The sequence below is a fragment of the Hippopotamus amphibius genome, chromosome 1 (assembly GCF_030028045.1).
Source record: "Hippopotamus amphibius kiboko isolate mHipAmp2 chromosome 1, mHipAmp2.hap2, whole genome shotgun sequence".
NCBI lineage: Eukaryota > Metazoa > Chordata > Mammalia > Artiodactyla > Hippopotamidae > Hippopotamus > Hippopotamus amphibius.
This window is the reverse complement of record NC_080186.1, coordinates 115204764-115210763: the sequence shown is the minus strand read 5'-3', so window position 1 is coordinate 115210763 and position 6000 is coordinate 115204764. Positions and strand designations below refer to the sequence as shown.

The window sequence follows — 6000 nt, the reverse complement described above, 5'->3', positions numbered from 1 at the left end:
TCTCCAGTATACATGGGAATGATGTAAACCTCAATTGGAACTTGGTCAAACAAGTACAGATGAGTACGTGAGCAAGTTGCGAAGCAAACACGTCGCTAGAGAAATAGAGGTGGAGGTATGGGTGGATCTGGGTTTGGTTAAGGAATGAATCAGGCCATCCCACAGAAGATGGCCCCTCCCTGGATGGACCTGCTATAAAAAGGCCATTATCCCAGACTTCAGCACCCAGCAAGCTCCTTCAGGCTACATTCTACTTGCTCTTCTGGTGAAGGAAGGAAGTAAGTAAGAGGGAATACCTCTAACTTGTCTACTTGCTCTTAAGCAAGGTGGAGATCTGGATGTATGTGTGGTCTGAGGTCAAAAGTTCTGGATGTATGGGGTTCTTTATTTTTGGTGGCAATGTTCCTAAAAGTTTATTTTGACATAGAAGGAAAATGAGGGCATAACGTTGCTTTCCACGAGGCTACTCTCTTCATATTGCTGGATTATCTATTTATCCATGCACTGAACAAATATAAATTAACTGCCTTCTATCTGCCAAGTGCTTCTCTGCTCTTGGTTGATTATGTGGCAATGAACAACATAAACTCCCTACTCTCAAGAGCTTACATTTAGTAGGGGGAGACATTCAGTAAACAATAAATGAATAAGAATTTCAAACAGTGATAAGAACAGTGAAGAAAATAAGTGATATACTAAAGTAATAGGAGGACGGGGGCTTCCTAGGTGGTGCAGTGGTTAAGAATCCGCCTGCCAATGCAGAGGTCACGGGTTCGATCCCAGCTCCAGGAAGATCCCACATGCCACGGAGCAACTAAGCCCGTGTGCCAAAAAAAAAAAATAAATAAATAAATAAATAAATAAATAAAGTAATAGGAGGACAGTTCTTTAGCTTGGAGGGCTAGAAAAGGCCTCTGGGGAGATATCTTTTGAGCAGAGATCTTAATGACAGAAAAAACTAGTCAAGGTAAATGAGAGGATTCTAAAACAGGAGCAAACTTGCTTCAAAGGACAAAAAGAAGCTAGTGTGCCTAGGGCATGTTTAATAAGAGGAACAGTGGTATATGGTGGTTACAGAGCTACACAGGGGTAGACCATGTAAAGAGGGGCATAGTAGAGTTTGGACATTATTTTAAGTATATGAGAAGCCATTGGAGAGTATTAAACGGGAGGAGTAAAAAGATCATTCTGAGCTGCTATGTGGAAAACAGGATAACAGGCAATGGTGGGAGCAGGGAGAGGAACTGCAGTGTAGATGAGAGATGATGGGGTAATAGAAACAGTGAGAAATAATTCTTTGCTAAAGCCAAAATCTAGAAGTTATGCATGCCTCCCATCTCTCCTTTATACCACGGGACGCATTACCGTGACCAGCCAACTCTGACTATAAGTCATGCCAACTCATCTTAGTCTATGTCCACCACTACCATCCTAGTCTAGGCTGTCCTTCACTCCCACCTCTGACTATTATATGAAATTCCAAAATTTGTTTATTCATTTTAACTGATAAATATTTGGGTTGTTTCCATTTGGGAAGGTAGTATAAATAATGGGGCTATGAACATTTTTGTACATGATTTTTGGTTACAAATGTGTATATATTTCTATTGGGAATATTCCTAGGAGGAAATTACTGATGTTAGGTATTACCAAACAATTTTTTAAAGTACTTCTGCCAGTTCATGCTCCTTCTAGCAGTGTATGAAAGAGTCGATTTCTCCATATCCTCACCAATATTTGGAATTAGGATTCTTTTTCCCTTTTGTCTTTTTTATCATTTTGGTGGGGGTACTATGGTCACACACTGTAATTTTAATTTGTATTTCCGTGATGGTTAATAAGGTTAAATTTTGTGTTTATTAGCTATTTGGATATCCTCTTTGGTAAAGCTCCTCTGCTGTCACCTTTTTTTCTATTGGGTTGTCTGTATTTTTCACACTGATTTATAGGAGTTATTTTTATATTCAGAATAGAGCCCTTTATTGGTTAATTGTGTTGCATGTATCCTCCCACTCAATGGCTTTCCTTCTGTCCTTTAACAGAGTCTTTGAATAAACAGATATTCCTATTTTTAATGTGGTCCAATTTATCAATCTTTTTCTTTATCATTAATACTTTTTGAGTTCTATTTGAGAAGTATTTCTCTACCCCAAGTTCTTGATGACATTCTCCTATGTTGTCTTCTTCATCTTTTTATACGTAAAATCCACCTGGGAACAAATTCATTTTTCCATATGGGCGTTCAATTAGCCCAACACCATTTATTCAAAAGACCATCCTTTCCCTGCCAACTCTCAGCACACTCTTTTTCATAAATTAAATGTGTATAATGATATATATCTGATTTTGGACTCTTACCTTTCATTTTTCTATTTGCTTAGCATTGCACCAATGTCATGCTGTCTTCTTTTATAATATACTTTGACATCCAGTATGTCCCAAACTTGGTCTTCTTCAGCGTTGTCCTGGCTAATCCTGGACTCCCACATTGTAATATAAATTTTAGACCCTGCCTCACCAATCTTCACTTTTTTTAATTTCACGGATTCTAAATGAAATTTATCTCATGTAAAAATGAGTTTTGGGAGATCTGACATCTTAACAATATTGACACTTTCAACCCATGAACAAGGCATAATCTACCATTTATCTAAATCTTCTTTAATTAACCTCAATAACATTAATAACTTTTTGAGTACACATTTTCCATATCTTTCATTAGATTTATTCCTAGGAATTGCCTGACTTTTTATAATATAACATAAAATATAATATAATATATAATGATGCTTTTGTAAATAGCATCATTTCTTATTTCAATTTCTAATTTTTCTTGATTTTGTATATAAATACAATTGCATTTTATATATTTATCCTGTACCCAGCAACACTGCTAATTTTATTTATTCTAATAGTTTATACATTTAAAAAAATTCTACATACAGAAATCACATCATTTCTCTGAGTAATAACAGTTTTGTTACTTCCTTTCTAATTATTCTGTTTTTCATTCTTTATCTTAACTGTTGCTCTGGCTGGAACCTTCAATACAATGTTGAATAAGATATTAGCAGCTGTACTGATCTCATCCCCAAATTCAGAGAGATGTCAGTTTCTCTCTGTCATTGACATCTAGCTTCATTCTACTGTAGTAATAAACAAATCCTGCATGATTTCAATTCTTTAAAATTTGTTGCAACTTACTTTGTGACCAGCATATAGTAAATTTTTTAAAGTCTTATATTCATTTCAGTAGTATGTGTGTGCTATATTTGTTAGATGCGGTGTCCGATACATATTAGTTAATGTTTTATGAATAATTTTGTGGAACTCTTCTGTATCATTACAATATTTTTGTTTACTTGTTCTATCAGTTGCTGAGAGAAGTGTGTTACCCACTATTATTATAGATTTGTCAATTTGTCCTTACACTTCTGTGATTTTTTGTTGCATGTGTTATGAGGCTATGTTATTAAGTACATATCAATTTACATTTTTATAGATTCCTCATGAACTAACTGCTTATTGTCATGAAATATTCTTCTAGGTATACTTTTTGTCTTAAAGTCTACTCTACAGATATTAATATAGCAAACAGCTTTTCTTTAGTATTCAAATAATATATCTTTTTCCCATCATATATCATATTTAAGTTTGTCTCATAGGCAGCATGTACTGGTTTTTTTTAATCTAGTTTGACAATCTTTGTTTTTAAATTACATTATTTAGTCCACTCATACTCAGTATCATTACTGTTTAAATCTATTTGCTTTAAATCTACCATATTACTACTTGGTTTCTATTACCCCACCTGTTCTACATTTCTTTTTCTCTTCTTGATTTTTTTGAATGAATTACATATTTGTCAGTTAAATTTTTGTCATATTAGCTTATTAATTATACATTCTTCTACTATTCTTTTCATGCTTACCCTAGAGATTACAACACCTATCCTTGACTTATTAGAATATTTTATAAAAAATACTTTAACACTACTCAAACAATTCAAGTATCCTGTAGTACTTGAACTCCATTTTCCCCCTCCAACCTTTTTTAATATTGTTATGCAAGATCATAAATCCTGAAAGATATTATTATTGTTGTTGTTTTCAATCAATATCCATTTAGATTTCCACACACTCTTACTCTGTTCTGTTGACTTTTCTTCATTCTTTCCTGCCTCTCTGGGCTTCCAACTAGGATCATTCCTTACTATTTCCTTTACAGATCTGCTGTTGATTGGTTTTATTTTTGTTTGATTGAAAATATCCTTACTTAAGCTTTCTTCTTCATGTATACTTTCACTGGGTATAGAATTCTAGTATAGAACTTTGCTACAGAGTGAGAGGAAAACATCTCATTGTCTCCTGGCTTCCATTATTCCTTTTGAAAAGTCAGCTGTCAGTCTTATAGTTGATCCTTTGAAGATAATATGTGTTTTTTTCTCTGGCTGCTTTTAAGATTTCCTTATTGTCTTAAGTGTTTGGAAGTTTTTTATTATGTATCTAGGCATGGTTTTCTCTTATATACCCTGCTTGGAGTTGATAATACTTTTTGTAGCTTGATATCTTTCCTCAGTTTTTAAAAACTGCAGTTATTTAACTCCCAAATTACTATACTTCCCTTCCAATCTGAATGTAGGCTTCAATAAATTGTCACAATTTTGATAGCATTATGATGCCTTCGCACACAAACACACACAGACACTAGCTTTCTAGTTGTTCTTAAAGGAATCTTACTCTGAAACAAGCCACTATGCCATCCCACAAAGTGATCCTTTAAAACCTGAATTATATTAGATTACTCTGTTACAAAAAAAAATTAATTTAGTGACTTTCCATCACACTTAGAATAAAATGCACAAACGTTACCCTATTTAGATCATCATTTTCTGATCCCTGTCTGTAAATCTGGCTTTAAGTTGTATCACTCCTGATTTGTTCTGGAGTTGGTATTTTTCTATATCACTAACATTCCAAGTTGATTCCCATGTTGGGATCATTGCACTCTTCCTTTTACCTAAAATCCTTCAACTAATCAACAAGGTTAATTCCTTCCTATTTTCCCATTTTAAGCTCAAATATCCTCTTTACCACAAAATCTTCTCTAATCAATCTAAAGTACATTCCCCCACAACAACTCTATATAGCACCATTGTTATTCTAGTGGTATGTATATCACGTCTCAGCTTCATTCATTTGTTTATTGTCTTCATAAGAATTGGCACATAATTTATCTTGTTTATTAGTATATCCCCAAAGCATAAAATAGTACCTAGTCCTGTGATAGGTGTTCAATATTTGTTAAATAAATTAAGGTGTGAATGAATGAGTGTAAAATTCAAAGTAAGATCAGGCCTGGAGGTATCAATCTGGAAGTCATCAGATAGATAGTACCTGAAGTCAAGGGATCCAATGAGATTTTGAAGCAAATAGATATATTTAAAAAGGTCAAGGGCATGGGCCATGAGGATTTCCAACATTTGGAGATTATGCAGTAGATGAGAGGTTAACAAAGAATACTGAGAATGACAGCCAATAGATAAGAGGCATATCAGGAAAAAGTAGACTTGACATCCAAGAAACAAACAAAAAAAATTCCATGAATGGTTAGGGAAAGGTTAACTTTAAGCCACCAAGATGTTGAGTAAGATGAGGAGGAGGAAGAACTGACCACTGTATATAGCAATGTGGAGATCATAGGTTATTTGACACAAATCAGTTTCAAGTGTTTCAGAGACAGAAAATTGAGAGAACTCAGTTAAAATGAATGGTAAACATAAAATGAGGGAAAGCACAGAAAACCCTTTGAATACTCTTTACTGAGAAAATAAATCATTCATTAGGAGAGCTGGACAAAGTGGAACATCCTGGTGGAGGGGGAAATATTGTTCAAGGAAAGGTCTTCAAGATGGGACAAACTCCAGCATGTTTTTGTTACGGATCAAAATTAATTACTAGATAAGGCAATAGTATGGAGGTAGGAACAGTGACCAATTTC

The 6000-nt window shown here is 34.2% G+C and overlaps 1 protein-coding gene across 1 annotated transcript in view; it reads left to right on the top strand.

Annotated features, from left to right (window-relative positions):
* Positions 1–210: 210 nt before the first annotated feature.
* LOC130836537 (filaggrin-like) overlaps positions 211–6000 on the top strand; it is a 45782-nt gene continuing 39992 nt past the window's right edge. The window contains exon 1 of the mRNA XM_057708785.1: positions 211–278. The gene's annotated coding sequence lies outside the window, so the exon portion shown is untranslated. The remainder of the gene's footprint in view (positions 279–6000) is intronic.